We start from the raw sequence: 11,855 nt of genomic DNA on the forward strand, positions 1-11,855 counted from the left end.
AGAGGCAAGATATTTGAAGCCGGTGGGTTTGGTAGCTTTCAAGCCGGGGATATCCAAGCGCGACAAGCAAAAAGGAAAGTTAGGAGAAGTTCCTCATTACCATGAGGCGGGTGGGGAAGGAAACCAACCCCGCAGTAACAATGAGTGGGTGGCGAGCACGTCGGGCTCGAAAGATGAGGTGATGGGAGTGATACTTTGACCTGAGGGGCTGGAAGCAGAAGCACGTAGGAAGCATGAGCGAGGACGCAGCAAAGGGACCAAAAAATTAGGACCAAAAATAAATATGCACTCTTTTTCTCCGTCACGGGAGTTTTTTAACGAGGCATCCCTCGATGTAAAATCTTTCACAAATCAAATACAAAGGATATTCTCAAGCAATACACCTAACTCGATGATAAATGTCATTTTTACGTATATTGGAATTCATTTTAGACACTTATTTGACTTGTGTGCTTCAATTTATACCATTTTAATCCCTAATTTATTAGTTTAGTAATTATTTAGGTTTAGGATAGGTTTTATGATAATATCAATTCTAATCTCAACTTTTTGATGCAGAAAGTTAAAAGTTGTCAGAGAAAAATTGGAATCCTGCATTCGTTAACCGTCAGATCAAGTTAAAATTTGGATATGTGGTTCATAACACATGGAACTTCAATTTGAACGGTTGGATCGGGAAATGATGCATTATTTGGTGAGAAAATGAGGTTTCAGAAGTGTTCAGGCCGTCGGGCGGCCATTAGAGGGCGCAGGGCACCCAAGGCGGTTCTAGAAACCCACCTGTGAAGAAACAGGGGGCGTTGGGCGGCCATCAGAGGGCGCCCAGACCACGATTTTTCACTATAAAAGCCATTCTTAAGAAGATTGGGCAACATAGATCAAAACCCATCACTTAGAAATTCAGAGAAACACTTGAGAGACAAGGAGAGAGGCTTAGGAGGCTAGAGAAGAAGCTCCGGAGGTCGGATTCGGCGGCGAGACATCACGACGGTTTCAGTTCTTCTCATTCTTCTTCTCTATTTGTAAAGCTATCCATGAAAATGGATAGCTAATCTCTCTTTTGTTGGGATTTGATGTAGTTGTATGATACTTATGCTCTTTATGTGATTCTCTTCAATATAAAGCATGTTTCTAGTTGTTGAATTAGTGGTTTTCTCTTGATCTTCATGCTATATCTTAGATTGATCACCTATGGTATTTTGTTTGATTCGACTTGTGAGCGAAAGCTACAACGTTTGAGTCTGAACTAGAGTTAATCACCTAATAATCCTAATTGCTAGACATAGAGTTAGGTTTGTTAGTCACTAAACACCAAAACTTCATGAAAACTTTCTTTCTTAATCATGTGAGACATCAATGTTTAGGATTACAGAGTTATTGATATCCACTCATGCGAGACATCGATGACGTAGGATTGAATTGGTGTAGATGAATCATATGCTTGAACATGTTATGTATTTGAATCACTAGAATGCAAAAAGGTCAAACAATAAAGTCTAATCCCAACAATTCCCCATACCTGTTGTTTCTCTGTTAGTTTATTTGCTTTTCATTTAGTCTCATGTATAACCAATCAATCTCTTATGAATCCATCATTTAAGTTTGTCAACTATTGAACGACATAGTGTTACACCTCCCTGTGGATACGACAAAACCCTTTACTATACTACAATTGAGTCTTGAGAGATTCAAACGTAGAGTGAACCAAAATCTTTCAACACTCGACTATAATACGACGGTCGCCCGGTGTGAAAAATTCCCTGAAGGTGGCGATCCCAATACGACCTTGATGTCTGGGGATCGCTCCGGAAAAGTCCGGCGCGAACCGCTGCTACCCAGATAGCAACTCAACTAACATGTCACGTTCGCCTGGTGGGAAAAATTCCTTGAAGGTGGCAATCCCAACACGACCTTGATATCAGGGGATCGCTCCAGAAAGTCTGGCGCGAATCGCTGACCTCTCGTTGGCGATGTGTGCGGATAAGCTACTTATCCCAAAAGTCTCCCCGAAATATGGGCAAACGAGACCTCCTCGAAATATGGGCGAGAATAAAAACTAGGCATAAGTTTGGGTAAACCTATATGGCCATTGGGTCCCTAGCAACTGTAAGTCCTCGCCGGGACGAAACAGGCAAGGCCACACCTGCTCTTACGGGAAATATTGGTGTGAAGAAAGCCTCAGTCCAAGACTGAGCAAAAGTCCTAGTTTCCACTGGCACACATTCAAAATCGCTACATGAGAACAAAATACAGAGCTTAAAGGCACAAGGGCGAACACGAGGAGAAAAATGGACAAATGAAATCGCGACAAACTTTCATTAAATAACACGGAGCAATGTTAATTACAAAAAGGTAAGGGAAAATCAATACAAAATACTCAAACGACATTAACATTTTCTGCTTCCCTTGCGTTTTTAGCAGCCGCAAAATACTCAGCGTTGAAGCCTGAGGGGTCATCAGGGCCGACCAATCCGTGGGGGGTAACCCTCTTGAAGGCTCCCATTCTGCCGAGGTTGATTCCTTCGTAAAGATACTAGACTTGGGCTTTGGCGAGGAAAAAACCACGGCCACGCTCTTCCACAGCCTCGGCAGCAGCCCCGACCACTAACCTTGCCCGGAGAGTTCTGATCTCGGAGTCCGCACGGGTTTCCGCATCAACAACAACTTTGACCTTTGTTTCTAGTTGAGACCTCACCTCGGTAAGAGACTCGTTCGTCGACCCCAACTCACTACTCAGGAACGCGATTTCCCTGTCCTTAACAATACAGGCGGCCCTACTCACGGCGATTGCCTCGTTTTTCGCCTCCAACTCCTTCTGCAAATCGTCCCGCTCATCCTTTAAGTCCTCCATTCTCTCTTCACATGCAGATAAGTCGGTCTCACGACCGTTCATCTCGATACCCAAGTTGTTCAGTTTAATCATCTAGGCCGCTACCCAAGTCAGTAACTTGTCACGCTCGCCATGCGCTTCGAGCGTAGCAAGGCGGTAACCCTCAGCCTTCTGGCAGAGCTCTTCAACTTCAGCGGCTGTAGCTGAATCCTGGGATAACTTGGCGAAGAGACACCCCGCGCGCAAAAGGCTCGAGATGGCTTCTTGCGCCACACCATCAAGGTCAGGATTCTCGGTTCCTCTCATGCTGCCAAGGAAAGGATCAGTCAGTATAAAGTCGACAGGGGAAGGTTGCTGGTTTGAAGCAGAACTCTTCTGTCCATCAGTAATCGGATGGCTGGCGACGGGGGAAGAATGGCGAGGAGAAAGTGAGACGACGAGAGTTTGATCCTCACCACTATGATTCGTTGTGTGGGCGGGGGAGGCTCTAGGTGAGCTTACCTCAGTATGATGGCATGAATAGTCAGGAGAAGGGATTGTTTGGGGAACATCGGAGGAAGCGCCTTCAGGAGCGTATTGACCAGCGATGACTTCCTCAAGGAAGAGCGAGGATCCCGCCTCGCCCTTGGGGTTTGGTTCATCCCCGCCCACCAGGTCTTGGCGGGGAGTAGATGTTTCACCGGCCTTGACTCTCTTGACTTTTTTCTTTTTCTTTTTCAACTTTTGGGGCGATGGAATCACGACCCTAGACGTTCCATCTGTGTCAGGGTCGCCCCCTTTGGATTTTTGGGATTTTCTTGTGGGGGAAGGTTGAGCAGCGTCATCGGTAGGCCTCGGTGCCAGCTCATCAATCTCCAGCGGAAGGACGGTGTCTGGTACTGACTCACTAGACCCAGGAGCAGTGAAATTTGGGGTTGTCCCAGCAGTCTCGGAAGGAACAACATCGATCGAAGATCCAAGCGCGGGATCAACCGAGGGGGATCCTCTGGTCCGCTTCTTTGAAGGGGAAACGACGGCCTCGGCATCAAAATCTGCGGCAGCGTGTTTCCTCTTGATCCTGTTAGTGTTAAAAACGGGAGGGAACTAAAACGCTTTAGCAGCAAGGGCGCGCTTCAGTGCGGTTTCAGTAAAGTTCATTCCTCCTAGGAATGAGTGGAGGGTGTTTTTGCGAGTGACTTCAAGCAAATGTGAGCACTCGAGGATGGGAAGTTCAGCGAAAAAGCCAAGAATGATTTTATCTTCATCACTCAGCGACGCATCTGACGGCAGCGGAACGTCACGATGGCTCTTGGTCCAGTAGAAAGGGAACATAGTAGTCCCGTCCCGAAGAGTGAAAGATTCAGGGTAAGTGGGATGAACGATTATGCGGAAGTACCGACGCCCGGGTCCCTTCTTGACGTTGTTCTTGTAGGGGAAGAGGCGCTGCCGACCCGTACGAGACTTCAAAAAGATCCACCCTGGGGACGGGGTCTTCAAAGATTTTAGCTCCACAGCGTAGAAATAGAAGAACTGGGCGGTCTTCGCTTCAAGACCGACGACGTTGCAAAGAATCTCGAAACATCGAATGAAGGCCCAGGCATTCTGATGGAGTTGGCTTGGGGCCACGTTAATTTCCTTCATCACTTGGCGAAGGAAGGGGGAGAAGGGTAGTTTGATCCCCAGGTCGAGGAAAAAGTACTCGTAGACGTAGAAGAAGTGGGGTTTTTCCACGCCTTGTTCAACCGTGCGATGTTGCCAGGGTCGGCGGATGCTTATGCATCGCCCGGTGACGAGGACATCTTTGAGAGACTTCTCGTGGCAAAGCCCACCTGCCCGGCGGGCTGTCTCAGTGACGGACTCGTCAGAGGACTGCTCAAAAGGTTGACATATGGCTCCTTGAGTGGGGGTTTTATTCGTGGACTGGGGCAGGGTGGCGAAAACCCGGTGCCAGAAGGCGTTGAATTCACTCTCAATAAGGCTAAATCCTCCGGAGGGAGGAGGATTAACCAAAGGAGGAGATGCGGGAGCGGCGTTGCGGGATCGGGAGGATCCTTTGGTGCGGCTTTGGGAAGTCATTTATGCTAAAAGGAAGAATAAGGATGAAAAAGGGAAAGGGCGCAAGGTTGTCAACTTCAGCAGATTGTAAGGATTCCAAAAGTGGTGAATGAGGGGGTGAGGGAGAATTTAAAATTTGGGACGAGCAGCGGTTGGGAAATCGTGCCCCATCATGGCAAAGGTGGAATGATTACTCAAGGGAGTGTGGCACAGAATCCGGGAAACAGGGGCAACGCATTAAATGAAAGGTTACAACGGCTGAAACTTATTGGTTCGAATTCAAATTGGTAGGCTTTACTACGATTTGAAGAGACGTTTCAAAGATAGAAGTTGAGATTTTTCGGATTCGCTGACCTTTGCACTACTCTGGGGCGCTACGCGTGGCGCAGACTCAATACATGTCAAAATCTGTGACAAGGAAAGCAAACCAAGCGCCATCGCCACAAGCCCACTTGTGGACTCGAGTCGCTAGGGGAACGTAGCAAGAAGTTCAAAATGTTAATTTTCAAGCTTTAGTTACCAATGAATGTTGGCCATTGTTCTTCGTTATTAAACCCTAAGTTTTAGTATTAATTAGCTTCTCATGGCCGTCGCCTTAGTTTATCTATTTAAAGACACACTTAGCTCTCATGCTTCGAGCTCGGTGTCTTGTGGACTGGGCGAGACACCAGGGTCCCTCGCCCAGGAGCGCCAGCTTAGGATGACGAGCGGACCAGGGACTTGAGCCTCCTCCTAGAGGCCCAACCGGCCATTAGGAAGGGTTAGAGGCGCCAAGCCCAACTCCACATCTATACATAAGGGATGAATACCAGTTGTAAAGGACTCTTAGCTCATTGGAGAAATAACAAGATTGAAATCCAGTTACTTTCTCTCTCTAAAGCGGTTACGCTCTCATTCTCTCTAGGAATCTCGCATCACGTTCCTTACATTCTAGGTATTATACCTCATCTCAATGTTCATGGTTAGAACACTAGCCTTGAAGGCTGAATTGATAGAGAAGTCCCCTCGAAATTTCTCATCTTTTAGAAGGTACTCTCCCCAGAACAACATCGAGTCAGCAGGCGATAAGGAAAAGAGCCCAGCAACCAGGGATCCTAATTCAGGAAACAAAGGAGCCAGCAGTTCTAGCGGTGTGCAATAGAGCAAGACATCCAGCCAGAAACCAACTAATCCTTATGCGAGACCGACGATTGATAACTAATCCAATTGTGGTGGGCAAGGTCATCGATCTAATGTTTCTCCTTCTAGGAGAACCGCCGCCATTCTGAATGAGGAGACTGAGGAGGAAGAGGAGAGCAATGATTATGAAGGGGTTGAGTTTGCTGAAGAGGAGTCTGAGGAAAAAGTAAACTTTGTGCTCTTGAGGATCTTGCTATCGTCCAAAGAAGAAGGTCAAAGGAAGAATTTGTTTCGAATACACTGTTCTGTTAAGAACAAGGTGTGTAACTTGATTGTGGACAATGGCAGCACTGAGAATTTGGTTTCCCGAAAGCTGGTAGAGTACTTAAAGCTGACAACAGAGCCTTAGAGAAACCGTACACCTTGGGGTGGGTGAGTAAAGGGCCACATGTGAAAGTTTCACAAACTTGCAAGGTACCTATTACCATTGGGAAGCATTATAGAGAGGAGGTATTGTGTGACGTTTTGAGTATGGATGTTTGTCATATTTTATTTGGGCGACCTTGGATGTATGATACTGATATTACATAGAAAGGAAGGGATAATGTGATATTGTTTACGTGGGGTACACACAAAATTGCTATGGCTTCTGTTTTTCACTTTGATAAGAGTCCAGTAGAAAAGAAGTCAAGTTTCTTGGTGATGACACAGAATGAAAAGGAGCTTGATGAGGATGTCAAAAAAACTAAATGCTTATGTCCAGTGGTGATTAAAGGACTGATGAGCGCTATCAAAGAGGAATTGACAATTCTAGAAGAGGTACTAGAGATTCTAGAGGACTTTAAAGAGCTGACTGCAGATGAGCTACCCGGCGAGTTGCCTTCGATGCGAGATATTCAGCACCACACTGATCTAATTCCGGGGTTTAGCTTGCCAAATCTTCCTCACTACAGGATGAGCCCTAAAGAGAATGAAATCTTAAAGGAGCAGATTGAAGATTTGCTGAAAAAAGGATTCATTCGTGAGAGCATTAGCCCATGTCCTGTACCAGTCCTCCTTGTCCCTAAGAAAGGAGGTCAGTGGCGAATGTGTGTTGACAGTAGAGCCATCAACAAGATAACTATCAAGTATCGATTCCCAATTCCCCGTTTGGAAGATATGCTTGATGAATTAGCAGGTTCTAAGGTGTTTTCAAAGATAGACTTGCGTAGTGGCTATCACCAGATCAGAATCAGGCCTGGAGATGAGTGGAAGACAGCTTTAATTTCAAGAGCAAGGATGGACTGTATGTGTGGTTGGTGATGCCTTTCGGATTATCAAACACCCCCAGCACCTTCATGAGGTTGATGAATCGGGTTTTGCACCCATTTATCGGTTCTTTTGTGGTTGTTTACTTTGATGACATTCTGATTTATAGCAAGACCAAGAAAGAACACCTGGAGCATGTGAAACAGGTGTTGCAAGTTTTACAAAAGAACTAGTTATACGTTAATCTAAAAAAGTGTACATTCAGCACCAACAAATAACTCTTCCTAGGTTTTGTTGTTGGAGAAGAAGGGATTCATGTTGACGAAGAGAAGGTTCGTGCAATTCGGGATTGGCCCACGCCAAAGTTTGTAACTGAAGGACGCAGTTTTCATGGTTTGGCTACTTTTTATAGGACGTTTATCAGAGATTTCACACCTATTACAACACCTATCACTGAATGTCTGAAGAAAGGAAAGTTCAATTGGGGATCTAACAGGAGCATAGTTTTGGCTTGATTAAGGAGAAATTATGCTCTGCACCAGTGTTAGCACTCCCTGATTTTGATGAAGTGTTCCAAGTTGAATGTGATGCTAGTGGAGTGGGCATAGGAGCTGTGTTGTCCCAGGAGAAGATACCAGTGGCCTTTTTCAGCGAGAAGTTGAGTGATGCTCGCCAGAAGTGGAGCACTTATGACCAAGAGTTCTATACAGTCTTTAGAGCTCTACGCCAGTGGGAACATTATCTAATTCAGAGGGAGTTCATTCTGTTTACTGACCACCAAGCTTTAAAGTTTCTTCACAGCCAGAAACTAATAAACAAGATGCATGCTCGGTGGGTGAGTTTCCTGCAGATATTTCCTTTTATTGTTCAACATAAGTCGGGAGCTCTTAACAAGGTAGCAGATGCGTTGAGTAGGAGAGCTTCCTTGCTAATTACTTTAGCGCATGAGATCGTAGGCTTTGAGTGTCTTAAAGAGTTGTATGAAAGTGATGTTGATTTCAAGGAATTATGGGCCAAGTGTAGTGGTAAGCATCCTTCGGCAGATTTTCATATTTGAGATGGCTATGATTTTCATATTCGAGATGGCTATCTTTTTAAAAGGGATCCGTTGTGCATCCCTTGCTCCTCTTTAAGGGAGAAGTTGATCCGAGATTTACATGAAGGCGGACTCAGCGGTCATTTGGGCAGAGACAAGACCATTGCTAGCCTGAAAGAGAGGTATTATTGGCCACACTTGAAGAGGGACATTGGTACGATAGTTAGGAGGTGTTACACTTGTCGGGTTTCTAAAGGTCAGTCACAAAATACTGGTCTCTATATGCCTTTGCCTATTCCTGATGATATATGGCAAGATTTGGCTATGGATTTCGTGCTAGGCTTGCCTCGTACACAGCGAGGTGTGGATTTTGTGTTTGTTGTTGTAGACAGATTCTCCAAGATGACCCACTTCATTGCCTGTAAGAAGACTGCTGATGCGTCCAACATAGCCAAACTGTTCTTCAGGGAGGTGGTGCGCCTTCACGGGGTTCCTACATCGATTACTTCAGACCGGGACACCAAATTTCTCAGTCATTTCCGGATTACTCTTTGGAGATTATTTGGAACAACGCTGAACCGGAGTTCTACGACACATCCGGACAAACTGAGGTCACCAATAGGACTTTGCGAAATATGATTCGGAGTATCTACAAGGATAAGTCGAAGTAGTGGGATCTAGCTCTTCCACAGGTGGAATTTGCTTATAACAGCGCTGTGCACTCAGCTACAGGAAAGTCACCTTTTTCTCTAGTTTACACTTCTGTTCCCAAATATGTGGTGGATTTGTTACAGTTTCCTAAAGCACCTGGGATTAGTGCAGCGGCTGAGACTATGGCTAAGGAGTTTGTGGTTGTTAAAGAAGTTGTAAAGGCCCGGTTGGAGGCTACTGGAATGAAGAACAAGGCTGCTGCCGAACAACGAAGGAGAGCTAAAGTTTTCAATGTGGGAGATGATGTGATGGTGTTCTTACGGAAGGAGAGGTTCCCAGTTGGTACTTACAACAAGTTGAAGCCGCGCAAGTATGGTCCATTCAAGGTGATTCGAAAGATCACAATGCTTATGTTGTGGCTCTCCCGGATGACACGAATATCTTCAATACCTTCAATGTGGCCGACATCTATGAGTATCAGGCAGATGAGGCCCTTTATCACGATGAGAACTCGGGGTCGAGTTCTTTAGGGGTGGAGGAGTCTGATGTAGCGCGGCTCGCTGCGCGCTTCGATGATGATGTCGCTCGTCGGATGAGCCCGGTCAGACTTTAGCTCATTTGAATCCGTCTCGGGCCCGCAAAACAAGATTAAGCATTTTATAGGGATTTTATTTATTTTCAATTAGAATCTTTTAGGATCTTATTTATTTTTTATTAGAAACTTATTTATTTTCAATTAGGATCTTTTATTTTAAATTAGGATCTTTTAGGATCTTATTTATTTTTCTATTAGGATATTTTATTTTCCTATTTAAACACTTGTAAGGCAATAGTCTATTCTGCTTTTTTATTAATAATAAAATTCCAGAGTTTTCTCTTCTTTCTGGTGGATTCTAGAAACCCTATTCTTTTAGGATTTACGCTCGCAATCCTAGTACGACTTCCGCTAGTTGGACTTGTGGGAATCACATTGCAGGGGGTCTAAGCTTTATCATAGCCGAATTAATTTTATGAGATTAAGCTTGGGTGCTCCCTGGGTTCTGTAGCAGTCCTTGTTGACACTTTTGTTGCTTCGAGTCAGATTATCTGGAGGGGCTGAATCGGCATCAGATGATATTGGCGTTGGTTTGACACTATCTATTAACTTAAATTCATGGTTTGGAACTAGATAGGATCAGCATGTGTTTCAATTGAGGCACTGAAGGGGCTCGAAACAAAGCTCAATAGCTCTTGCCTTTTTCTTAAAATTATCTTTGTCATTAGATTTTGGCAGTTATACTCTGTTATGTATTCTAGTTTGTAGGATAATTGTCGTGTAATGGGTAGGGGTGGAAATAAGCCAAGTCAAGTCAAGCTTTGCGTGGCCCAAGCTTGGCCTGCATTGTGTTCTCATGGTCCAAGCCTGGCTTGTGGCCTGTCAACAAGGCAAATTTTAAGGCTTGACTTGAATGACAAGTCTACTTAAAAGCCTATTTATCTATAACAGTGGTGGTTGTGACTCACGGTTGTGGAGAATAGACGAACTTTGGGCGCCACAGTGGTGGCTGATTGAGGTCGTCGGCATGGGTGCTTGCCTGTTGTTGATGTGCATCATGTGCTATGCTAAAATTTTGAAATGCTTCTAATCTAGGTTATAGACTTAGAGTTTTATGTTTTATACAAAGTAAAGTAGACATCAGTTTAAAAAAAAAATAATATACTATATTATTAATATTATATTTATTTATAATATTAATAAAAATAATAGATAAACAAGTCGGCCTATCAAGGTATATAGGCTTTTATGATAGCTTGGACTTAGCCTTTTTAGTTAATTAAGCATTTTAAAAAGCATAAGTCCAGCTTTTTTAATAAACGAGCCAAGCCAAGGCAAGCCTCTGACGAGCCAAAATACAAGCCTCTGCTGGGCCGCCTGGCTTATTTCCACCCATAGTAACGGGGTGGGACACCCCTTGTGCTCCATATTAATTCAATTTTGTCATTAGATATATTTCCTAATCTGAGTAGACATATACTATTTCCACTTGAGCAGGTTGATCATTCAAGTAGAAAGCTTGCTGAAGCTAATTTTCCTATGTCCAAAACGTAAGTGTCTAGGGACATTTAATTTCCAGTGCTCTTGTTGATAGTGTTGCTTTTGTCCTTAGCTCCTTAGCTTTGGAAGCCAAGCTCAGCCACTCTCAACTGCAAGGAGTGTAATCAACGTGTCAGCAAAACTCCCTCAATTGCCATGTCACTTAATTATGCCACTCTACTGCAATATAAGTAAGCTTTGATACAGATCATACAATGACACTAGTAATTATATACCTTTCTTATTCCACCACCAGTGTCACTTAATTCTATTAGTACACACTGTGATTGAAAATACACTTTCATTGTGCCTGTATAATCCACATAAGTATAGACTTTAAGTGTAAAATTATCTGGTTGCAAAACCATATTAGCTTCATTTATTCTACCAATTACATCATGTAACTTCATTTCTGCAGAAGCTGCATTTGTTGTGATAGAATAAGTATGGAATTTGAATATCCGTCCCATTATAGTTTTGTATTGTTTTGGCAGTGGCTTCTCTTGCTACTTACTTTGATAAGTTTAGCTTATATTAAATGACAAATGTGCTAAGTTTTTGAGTATTTCTAGTTTTAAACGAAATGGTTGTGTGTACTAAAGATCGAGGGTATTGATTACAAAGGAAAAATTTGTTACTTACCTAATGAAAATTTAGCGACGGAGAAAAAATCCCTCTCTAAGGATGGTGAATTCAAATAAAAACAGCCACGTAATAATTCCCTGGCTAAACTAGCGATGAAATTAAAATAAAAAGGCTAGCCGGTTAGCGACGGATTGTGCCGTCACAAATAGCGACGGAATAAGAGTTAATATGGCAATCAATTTAGCAATAGAATGATATATATTAGCGATAGAAATACA

Source organism: Lotus japonicus, chromosome 1 (assembly GCF_012489685.1).
Source record: "Lotus japonicus ecotype B-129 chromosome 1, LjGifu_v1.2".
NCBI lineage: Eukaryota > Viridiplantae > Streptophyta > Magnoliopsida > Fabales > Fabaceae > Lotus > Lotus japonicus.